Here is a 12544-nt window from a genome sequence, read left to right on the forward strand (position 1 = left end):
TCACATTTCAGAGTTCAAGTAGAGGCCGCTTCAGATCTTCTCCATTAAATGCAGATTGAGGCTTAATCTCATTCTGTAAGTCTGTTCACCATTACAATGTTAAGAGTTTAAATCCAGGCTGGGAACCTGCTTCTCATGTAAATTCCTGGTTCCTCACTTACCCACTGCTCCCTGTTTCACAGTCTGTGATCCTTAAATAAACATGCCTTAAGGAGGAGCCAGTTAGAATTAGAAATACATTAACTTAAAAAAAAATCTCAGTTTGGGCACAAACGTAAAGGTGTTTGTATTCAATGTCTTAGTAATTTTTACTTGACAGTTACAAATAATTAAAGGTATTGAAGATGGTCAGTAAACTGTATTTGGTTCAGGACTTTTTAAAGTTATTAGTGTGAGAGCAGATACGACAGGATGCATTTTAAATGATGTCCTTGACAGAGAGACAGCTCATTTTAAAACAAAATATTAGTCCATGCTCTTATTGACGTGCAGACTTCAGCTGCAGCGTGCTAAAATCACACACTTTTTTTTCCTTCATATAGTAACAAAATTGAGCAAATCTAAAAAAAACTGTTATGGAAAGAAGAAATGAAAATGAAGACTCTAAAAAATATTTACAGAGTGTTAAAGCATATGCAATTATATTAGATTTAGGAAAAGCAATAGGAAAGATCTATCTTAATTAATTATAATTTCAAAGTGTTTCCTAATAGCTCTCGCTCGAAATGTAGGAATAAAAAAACAAACATATAAAACACATGCATTTAAAATAATAAATCAATAACATGATTTAGTTTGAAACAAATTCCTTATGCAAATATTAATACATGTGATGTAACTCCAACAGCATTGCGGAAAATAGTCTAATTCCAAATGAAAGTGAACATTTAGGATGAAAGAAACCCGTAGTAAAGAAAGATCGGAGGACATGAAAATAGGAGTGTATCTTGGAAGCAGAGGTTTGCTGTGTCTCTGGTTTATTACGGAGCAGAAGTTGTTAATTACCCTGATTCTTATTTCCTGTCCCCTCTCCCCCACACCACCCCACCCCACCCCCACTGTACTGCCTCCCAGATGAGTGGCTTTGAAGTGCAAAGTACTCTCTCCTCACTTTGAACTGTGAAAACAATGCTCATGTGGTGGTGCTTACCTTCCCCATGTTACCTCATTTAAATAGACCTGGATACGGCTTGCACAGTTTTCAAGGGAAAACTCATTTCCAGAGAAAGAGGTCCCTGTGTTCATTAAACAGCTGGTGAGATTGCTGCTAATCAGGCCCGCTCCCTCCGTCATACACTGCAGGCTGCTCTGACTGGGTGGCTACCAGAAAATTCAACTTCAAAAACCAACACAGGCTACATCCCAACAAGGCGATGCAGACACTTTTATGCACCTATTACTAAACAGAAAATTAGCTCAAGAAAAAAGAGCACATATAACAACAGTGTTTTTCAGGGAGTTTAATGATCTGAAATCACCTGAGTTTTAAGTCATTTTGCCCACAACAAAAAACAAATGGTGCTGTTTTTGTTGCAAACATAATCTTACTCTTAAGCTCAGAACGTAGAATATGCGAGTGGCTGCTCAAGCTGTTTTTATCATGCCTGGGGGGCAGTTTAAAAGCCTCAGATCACTAAATTGTCCCAGCTGTCTTGACCATCTGCACTCGAAAGGGCAGCCGCAGAGGAAAGCGGCTTTTGTACTGGTGGCCATGTCAAAAAGCCAATTTTACAGCACCGTGCTGACTCAATTGCCCTCATGTGACAAATGCAGCCTAATGGATGAGACAGACAGCATGAAAAGCCTGCTTCTAACTGAAGTGCTTCACTCTTTAACCATTCAAATCCAAGACAGGACAAGATGGGCCGTAATTACCATGACACTCAGTTTCATTGGGATGAGCAGCAGCACCAACAGCTGGACTTTACAATGCAACAATCTGATAGCTCATTCAGGAGTCTCTTTCCTGTTTCCTATTGAGTTAGAAATGTGTGTGTTAGTGTTTCAAAGGGAGGGGGCAGAGAGATACTAAAGAGACATTGATGCTCACAATCAGGCACATTGATAAGGTTTACTAAATCTAATGCGCCCCCTCAGTAGTGCATTGGAGAAATCACATCGATCAGGATGCAATGTGGAAACTTTTCACATTAGTCACATCATGTTATTTCTTCTGTTGTGCTTCGTCATCTGAGCAGATCAAGTCCTCCTCCATCTGTGAACTATTGTTGAGGACTGTTTCATGTCTGGCAATCCATACTTTTTTACTAAAACTCATCTTAAATACAAATGTTTATTTATTTGGAAGAAGGAGATGGATAAACTGATAAAAACGTCTTCTTCTGCCACAAAGGTAAATGCAGGTTATGCAAAAATGAATACATTCTGAAGGAATACATCAGTTCATTCAAATCATTCAGTTATTTTGTATGAATATATGTATTTCTATATTTGGAGAGTATTTCAATATCAGGAAAATACTTTAAACATCAATTCATAATTAATTAAATAATATATTTAAACATATCTCAACGGGATATCTTAAGCTGTTATCACTCTATATTTATTTTAAGCTTTTTTCTGCTGCAAACAAATCCTAACATGCATAATTAAAAAAATAACAAAAATTAAATCACAAATCTCAGAATTGCAATATGTTTTCATTACTTCTCATGCCGTGGTATCACAGCAGGATTTCGTTTTGATTCCCACAGTTTACATCTGTAGGCTTGTGAGAAGTAGCAAACTACAATAATTCCCTCATCTCTTGTCCATTAGCATGTACAAAAACCCCCAAATCTCTAGTCTTGGGCAGACAGCACACATCCCCACTTGTCAAAGAAAACTTTTATCAATACCAAGAGCACTTGAAGTTTGTTTGCATTTTGTTTTCCAGCACTCTTAACAACTTCAGAAGTCAGATCACAGGAGTATCTGATCAAAGCGCTTCGTGGTTAGTTCTGGAAACACAGGAGTGCTACGCCACGCTTTGATACTCCACATCAATATTTCAATTCAACAATCACTTGACATGCACCCATACTCCCAGAGACGAAAGACGAAAGGGGAGAAAGAGAGAGGGAGAGAGATCCAGGGAAGATGTAGGGGGTTTGGGAAGTACATATAAAAGAAATGGATTGAAGAAATTCCTTCCTTTTTCACCTTTGTGGCAATGTTGTATAACATGAGCTGATATTTCCTTTACACTTATAAAGAAGTGTACTAAAATCATTACAAAGGCAGCCCAAGTTAAGTCAATACGTTTAAACATGCAACATATTTTACAAAATGTTGAATTGCCTGGCAACTTTGTCTCACAAAATGAAAACACAAAACTTTTGGTCTAATGGACTCAAGTTTCAGTCACTTCACTTATATATCAGTGCTAAAACACTTGTCACAGTCTCAAATTCTAGGCAGAGGATGTGGTTCATGTTTTATCTAAGGAAAGTAGTACAGGAACTCTGCAGTGATAAAGATGAATACAGTCCATCTGCCAAATGTCACTTTCACAGTGCTTCATAATAATTTCATCATCTCTACAGGATATGACATGCTTTGAAGGTTTCGGCCTATAAAATATGGCTTTTGATCTGAAAGAGAGACTTGTAGCATGAAAAGACGTGTAGTCAATCAGGAGATATTACGTGACACTGCTACTGGTAAAGCTTCAAGTGTGGTTTACAGCACACTGTTACAGAGTCATTATGAAGATGGAGGCAGCAGCCAGTTAGCATAAAGAATGGAAATAACGTGAAAAAGCTATTGTAAAAACGATAGAAACATCTTCACAAAAAATATAAATAAACAAAAAGAAAAGAACCGTCAGTTTATGGCAAGTTACTATGAAGAAATATAAGAGTATTGTTATGACCAGACCCTCAAGAACTATCACTATATAACCCAGTCTCACAGCATTTCGTGTTATAGTCACGAAATTAATTTAATCTATTGATTCGTGTTCACCAACACGATTTTCCCCTTTTTTTCGTGTCACACAGAACGATTTTAAAAGCAATGCATTTCTATTGGTAGCCTAGTGTGTTTCGTGCCTGCACCAAGTATTTCTGTCCAGTCGGGTCTTGGAATACCAGAAGCTGTGTGGTTCATAAAAACATTTTCTTACTCAATATCTTACCCTAAGCCTAACCATATCCCTTTTATTTTAAATTGTATAATGTCGGAGTTTTGTTGCCGTCCGCGAGGAAAGGAAATGGAGCTCAGTGCCTCAGAATACTGAAATCTGTGTTTTTTTGTCATCTTTTTTTCCTTCTAATTTGTTATTATTTGTTGCAGGCACGAAACATACTACCAATATAAATACATTGCTTCTAAAATCGTTCTGTGTCAGAATACTGAAATCTGTATTTTTTAAATCTGTTTTTCCTTCCAATTTGTTATTATTTACATTGCTTTTAAAATCGTTGTTGGTGAACACGAATTAATAGATTCATTTTGTGACTATAACACGAAATGCCGTGAGACTGTGTTCCTATATAAGTTTGTGAGCCGTACACATTATGGTAGGTGGACTTTGTTACCTTCCCACAGACCCATGCTAGCTTACCACCAATTTCCAGTCATTAAATTAAGCCAAGAAGAGCTAAGCTAAGCTAAACTAAGCTAAACTAAACGAAGCTAAACGAAGCTAAGCTAAACTAAGCTATTTTGCTGCTGGTTCCAGCATCATATGTAGACAACAATTTAATCTACATATAGATACTGTATGTTTGTATAGTTGTTGTTGGTATACACATATATGACACTTTGCTATTTATCTTGCCTAACTTTGTTGTCCTGTTTAGTTGTATGTTCATATTTACTTATACCATATACATGTTTGCTTCTGATGGCTGTTTAATAAAAGACACTGGCAGTGTGTCTGTCAGTCGTCTGTCATCCTCTGTGAATTTCCTGTTGGTGCCTAAAGTATCCACTGTCGCACCTTTTCTGAGCACAATACGTTTATGTTAATACATATCCCAACACAACATTTAAAATTAATGATAACTAATTTACCAGGAAAAAATAATTGTTTATTCATAGGGTTTGCTGTGTAGATTCCCTAAAAAGATGAATTCCCTACAATTGCCTGTCTGTACAATGCCACATAAAATGAATAATAAAAAAGCAAACGCAGAGACAAAAGAAACAATGGGCTTATCAATCATGAAGTGTTTCCTAACGCGTTTAGACAAAGATGAACAGAGGTAAATAATTAGCTGTAACACTTGACAATATCATCAACAGCCACAAAATCAATGTGGGTATTGTAGCATCCAGAGACCCCTGCCAATTGATCTTATTGCTTTGTTTGTGGTTGTGGGAGATGTGAGCACCTGTCACATTTGATAATGCCGTCTGATCTACACTGCTGTACTCAGTGGGGGGACTGACTCCAGAAGGAAACAGGGAAAAAATCACAGGAGTTATCAAAAAGAATGGATAGTCACTAATGCTCTGCTTCATGAACATGTTAACCTTCTTTAACCTCACAAGAAGATTATTGTGTAATTGATGTCTGTGCAGAAGGCCTTTCGTAAGGTTAAGAACATACCTTCAAAGTCATGGACCCCATTTCATAAATATTACCCAGGAAGCCCCCAAAATGCCATCTGGGAAGAGGGATGTCGGTATGGTAACTGGTGACTTATGGCAAGGATCCAGCTGAAATCTGAAATGCAGAGCGGAGGTACAAGGGGCTACATGAGCAGAGGAGTGCCGCACAGCCAGAGCAGTAGATTTATTTGTAAATGTACGCCTGTGATGCCACTATCTGTTAAGCCCCTCAGTCAGCTCAGCCTGCGTAATGTGAGGGGAAGTGTCACCCTGTCACCACCATGCCAGGGATCAGCCTGCTGTTTGTGTGTACCGCAAACCAAGCCAAGCTTTGAGGAGGAGGGGAGAAAATGACACAGAGGCTCTTTCATCTAATCCTTGTGGTGTAATTTGCACCTCAGTAAATTTAATTGATGACTACTGATCAAATACCTGCCTTTGAAAATAAAATCTTTGGGATTGTTATTTTCCCCTTCAACCTGCAAAAAGAATTCTTAATGCAGCTGATGAGAGGTCTCTGACTGATGGATTCGTTTTTTTGTGAGTTTCCACTTTGGTTCAGTATATTGAGCAACTACTACTACCGCTAATATTGTGTGTACTCCCTTTCATTCAATACATTCACTTTTGAACTGTACAAACTTCATTAAGCAAACTTGCTATACTTTTCTTCCTTCGGCACACAGCAGCAGTAGCATATGCACCTGGGTTCTGCATGTGCTTCTTCCTCCAGAGATCCAACCTGAACATCAATGTCATTCAGACAAACGGATAGTGACAGGCCAAGCTTATCAGTGTCAACGTTGGGCTGCTCTCCGGGACTTTGATTCCGCACTTTTCCCACAGCTGAACAGAAGGCTGTGCTTTGCAAAACAAACCAACAAACAGGGAACCTGAAGAGTGTGATGAAAGAGTAAACAACATGGCCCGGTAACATGCCCCACAACCATGACACTTCCTAAGTAGGTTACCATGTAGGGTAACCCAATTGAACACGTGTGTCTGGTTGTAGTCAGGACAAGCTGAGCAGTTGAGGAACTTCACACCGCAGCGGCGTGGTGAGGGTGATGAGGACAGATCTGTCTCAGGACCTTGGCCTTGAAAAAAATCAAATGGGCCCCCCACTAATGCCCTTGCACGTGTACAAAGCAGTTCATTATCAAGAAAAATTATAGGGAGTCAATCTATTGATGTTGCCTAACTAATTGTAAAGCAGGGGATTCAAAAGCAGATGTTGCATTTCAAAGCAGTTGTGAGCAAGGAGACAGGTTATGATTTATGCTAAAATGTGTGGCTTCAAAGCGTCGAACGCGGCTTCTAAACAAATTGAACAAGTCAAGTGCTATTCACCCAGGACCAGGAGGGAGCCCAGCGCATGTAGATCAGAGGCGCACGGCTGCCGCTTGTAATATCACTCAGTGGAGGAGGGGTCCCACTGGGGGGAAGCAGCACAGAGAGGCTAACGCTGAGCACTGCTCGCACAGAAAGGAATTATGTACGAATGCAGCTGCAACACCTGCGTAGAAGCTACCCCCACCTCCCTCTGCTCCCCTCCTGGAGCCGCATCCACACAGGGGGAGTGGAGAGGGGTGTGCAGCACCTTGAGACTTGACATCCTTTCTGTGGATGGCACTATTATTTGGGAGGAGATCGAAGAGTTGGTAGAAGATACGAAGCCTATGTCAACATACTGATGCAATTTTAGTAAACATGGATAAAACCGGTTACTTGTAGGGAAGATTGGTGGATTGGGGGGAGGCTTTAATCTTCTAAATGAGGCAGGCTGAGTGAAATGTCTTTGGAAAACTAGATGATAACTGACTGGACTCTGAGTCTTCAGTAACATCATACTCTTACAGATTTGGAGATAAAGAAATAAGGGAGTTTCATTATAGATTATAATCATGAGTTAACATTTGATGTGAGTTCAATACACATTCACAGGATTGAATATAGTTATTAATGATACCTCCTGTCTGAAAAATTGCAAAGGTGTTTCATCCTGAATTTTACATTACAGAAGTGTTCCTCCTTGTTGACGTGCGTGTGAGAAGACAGACTGCATGGACTTCTCTCATAAGTCATTTTCCCGTCTGTTTTCTTCTATTTGATGCAGCCTAAATTGGGACGGGAGAAACTAATTGCTAAATTTTTAATTAACTTCATAACATCTGCACTTGTGCTTTGAGAGAGCAGCGAGATTTCCTTTTAACCTATTCCAGCACATTTGCACACCAAGGTAAATCTTGATGCTGGCACTCTTACAGAAAGGAGGGGGGGAAAAAAATCAAAAATGTAAATGAACTCTCACTTGTGTGTAGATCAAAGAAGCAGAATTATTCAACTTTTTGCCATTGCTTGATCTTCAAAAAAGAAGAGAGGAAAAAGTAGGGAGATCTAGATGGAGGAATCAGTTTGAGTTAGTGTTCTTCAGTTGTTTTATGAGCTTCCGTTTTCTCATCTAATATATTTACTTGTACATCAGGACTTTAATGTCTGAGTCCTGTGCTTTCTGATTGCGCAGGTAAAACAGGCTTATGTGTTATTGGACTGCACTCCAAAGCACGCTTTGAAAATGGTTTGGATTACCTCCTTTCCCTCAATTAATTTGACTGATTTATTTAAGATCTCATGCCACTGGTATTTCTCTGAAATAAAAATTCATTAAGGCTGAGGAAGCAAAATAAAATATTGCCTTTATTTTTGTAGAGAATAAATAAATGCAACTAAGTGCTATAAATGCATTACAATATGCTGGTTCATATATTTTTCGACCAGGTATTTATATATTGATGGCCACTTGAACCAAATTGATATCACATTATTTACTCTTAATACATAGCACTTTTAAACATTTTCCCATTAATACTTTTTTAGATTCTGTTATAAAAATCCACAACATTCCTAACAAGCAGTCACTTTAAAAACGATTGTCTATAATGCTCAAAAATCCATGCCGACAAATACTAGCATTTTGTGGTTCTGTTACTTCTGACATAATTTCCATGAGTTTTCCACATTATATTACTGTGATAATATGTATTCAATATGTAACATTGGGACAGATAGACATGTCAGATTGACATCTCTTTGCTGTCAGTGTAACTGAATCATTTCTTCACTTAGCGTGTGTCATTTTGATTTGAAACGAATCAATAACATCAAAATATTAGGATGATTTTATCTGTTTTCCTCAGTAATATTCTTCTATCAATTCTAACTCTATTACACCACACTCGTAGCACACAGTTCATTGCCTCTCCACTAGAGAGGGCTTTTGAGGAGGCAAAACATTTGATACAGACACTAAAGACTTACAGTTACTGGATTATATCTCTTCAGACGGCAAATATTTACACCCAATTTACAGATTGTAAGAAGGGGGTTGATCTATTAGTTATTCCTCAAAGTCAGCTTAAATGTGGCCCTTGCTGGCTCTCATTGTTTCCCCTCTGCTGTTACAGTCTCTCTTGTGAGGTCAGGATGAAATTTGATCAGGTAGAGAGTTCAGTTCAGCCCCCCCAACCCCCCGGTCGCAGGCATCTGCACGGGCAGCCCTGACTGATGTGGGCGATATCACGGCACCAAAGCTCCTTTAACAAATCTCCCTTTGATACAGCACACACAATGGTGTCTCTATAGGAAACCCCCTTGCCTCTGTGTGTGCGTGGGGCAAACAGAAAAATAAAACGGCAGAGCAAAAGCTGGTTTAAGATGTGGAAGAGAAAACGATGGTGTATTTGCTTTACCACCTCACTCCACAAGAGGACACTGCTACCATATTGTTACTGCTCTCCCCAAATATCAGCATTCGTTCTGTTTCTAAATGTTTCTGTCTTGTGCATTGTTGCAAAATGTAGCAATGTAGTGGTTGCTAAATAGAACATTTCTACATGTTGCCTGACACTTTATAAGTGTGTGTAAAAAGTGGTTGACAGTACCATGAAAAGCAGGCATATGTTTGCCCTTTAATCTCTACATGATATAAATCATAATCAACACACTGAAAGTCTGGAAATGTGTTCCTTTTTCTTGTAAGGAATATAACAAACCATGGAGATTGACAAAGCTGATTATTAGGATTATAACATGGTTTGTCATACAAAGTCACATGGAACTACCTCATTTGGTTGACAAAATAGGTACGTCTAGCCAACCAATTGATCTTGATAAAGTAATTGATGTTTCTGCCTTATTTTTGAGGGGTCGATTTTCCTATGCAATTCAATGGTTTAAGAGAGCATGCTATTGAAGGTTGTCATATGATTAAGTTGAATTAGTAATGTTGTGCTATACAGATGGATAAAACAAAGAAATGACACAGGTCTTAATTAAAATGTGAGTACTTCAGACTGATAGAAAACGTCTCAGCAGCATTTCCTGTGTGTTTCTAAAGAAATCTCTTGAATTATAAAGCTACCCTAAAACATTATTGCTCCTATTCAAATTTTAGGGCCTACGGCAATAAGTCCTTTAGTCAAGCAGGTGCTGGAGAAAATCATAAAACCAGCAGCTCCTGCATTTCCAGTGTTCACATTGGACTCCCTGCAGTTTTCTTGCAGAGTATGAAAACCTGAACATGTTGAGTAAGATATATGTTTAAAGAAATCTGCTTTAATACATTTTACAAAACATCTTTGCTTGAAAGGAAACTGCAGATTATAATAGAGACATTTAATTCAATGAATGCATTTAAGACTTAAAGAATGGAGAAAGGTGCCCTTTAAGCATTACTTATCACTGGGTAACACTGACAGTGTGTTTGGTGGTCCCACTCATCAATTATTTACACAAAACATCTGTCAAAGTAAATGTGTGAACGAGACGATCCTGTCATAATTAACCTCTCGGGACAGACCGCATCAAGACGAGCAGATGAAGGTTTTGTTTCATGTGATAGAGCTGGAAGCCCTACCTCAAACTGGTGATACTGTCGGGACAGTAGAGTATGTTGGACTTTCTTGCCAACCGCCTGCAGAGAAACATACGTCTCCTTTGTTTGTCCTGCAATTAAGGCTGAATCTGTCCAGGTCATACAGGATCTTCACACTTAAACAGTATGTATTTGACTTCCAGCTGTTTCATCTCTTTCTTCTTTTTATGTGATCCATGTTTGCCTTGTCATTGTCATTTTCAAGCCTGTTGTCTCTCATGATGCATGACTTGACTTGACATGTCATCAAAGCAGAATGATTTGCGCTTCCATTCTTAAAAGTAAAACTCAAAACACTCACTGTTATGTTACCTATGTGTTCCTGCTCAATAAGTCAAATTCAGTTAGTTCATCAGTCTACAGGCCTTGTCAGTCAAATCTACCTACATTTGGCTCGACTAGTTTGGATCAGGTTCTGCCACAGCACTAATAAATATTTAATAAATATTCTGATCATGTCTGTGTGGTCTGTCTGTACTATGGATTTGCTTTAAATGTGTAGTACTTTAATGCATCTATCAGTGTTAGCGGGGCTCCTTTCTTAACTATTGACATGTTTTATGGAAAACATAAATTACAAATCAGGAGAGCCTAAGCACAGCGGTGAGGTTGTGGTGGTGGTGGGGAGGGGGGTGGGGGTGGGGGGGGGGGGGGGGGGGGGTCGGTCACCCAGGCTCTTGGCTTTGTCTGGGGCCATCAGATAACAGCCAGGACAATGGTGCTCCATTCTGAGGGCTCTCTTAAATGAGCAGGAAGCGACGGTGAGCGCCGAGCACAGGCTTCTGGTGAGCTCCCTGGGGTCCGCTCAGCCCTGACGGAGCACGCCACCACTGAATGGCTGCAGAGCAGGAGAGGAAATGAGAAGCTAGTGGCCACCCAGCCGGTGCCACGGTGCCCTTTGATGCTGAATATTTACATGTGGGACCAATGAAAAGGTGATGGGAATGTTACGGTGTGTGAAGCAGGCAGGACCCAAATGCAGATTAAAGTGAAAATTCCTTTATTTCAAGGCTAGGTGATAAACAAAGACAAAACAGAACACTCACCGACAAACTAGTCATGACACAAGACGAACCGACACTGACCACAGGAAGAGACAAGACTAAATACAGGGAGGGGTAATCACAAGACGAGACACAGCCGGGCAGGGGAGGAGAAACACAAGGGCCACAGGTGAAAACAATCAGACACTAGACACACCAGGGAAACTAACGACGGGAGGAAAAACACAGGGAAAAGGACCAGACAATATAACAAGAGGAAAACATGACCGGGAGAACAGCAAAACACCCAAAACACGACATAGAAAACGTGACATAACACAATAATCGTAACAGAACCCCCCCCTCAAGGGATGAGGGCGAGGGCCGCGGCCGGGAAAGTCAGGGGGCCGGGCTCAAGGGCGAAGGCCGTGGCTCTCAGGGGGCCGGGCTCGAGGGCAGACAGCTCCGGAGGCCGGGCAGGAAGGCGCTGACAGGACAGCGCCGGAGGCCGGGCAGGACCCGGTGTCGGAGCTGGTGGGACAGGCCTCGGCAGGATCCCCCACGGAAGAGGACCAGGACATGGGATTGGCAGGACCCCCGGCAGGAGAGCAGTCGGCGGGGCCTCCAACGGCACAGGACATAGGATTGACAGGACCCCCGGCAGGAGAGTAGACGGCGGGTTCTCCAACGAGACAGGACAAAGGGTTGGCAGGACCCCCGGCAGGAGAGTAGTCGGCGGGGCCTCCAACAGCACAGGATAAAGGGTTGGCAGGACCCCCGGCAGGAGAGTAGTTGGCGGGACCTCCAACGAGACAGGACAAGGAGCTGGCCTGACCCCTGGCAGGAGAGTAGACGGCGGGACCTCCAAGGGGACAGGACAAAGGGTTGGCAGGACCCCCGGCAGGAGAGTAGTCGGCGGGGCCTCCAACGGCACAGGACAAAGGGTTGGCAGGACCCCCGGCAGGAGAGTAGTCGGCGGTACCTCCAACGAGACAAGGAGCTGGCAGGACCCCCGGCAGGAGAGTAGACGGCGGGACCTCCAACGAGACAGGACAAAGGGTTGGCAGGA

This window comes from Gymnodraco acuticeps, unplaced genomic scaffold (assembly GCF_902827175.1).
Source record: "Gymnodraco acuticeps unplaced genomic scaffold, fGymAcu1.1, whole genome shotgun sequence".
Lineage (NCBI taxonomy): Eukaryota > Metazoa > Chordata > Actinopteri > Perciformes > Bathydraconidae > Gymnodraco > Gymnodraco acuticeps.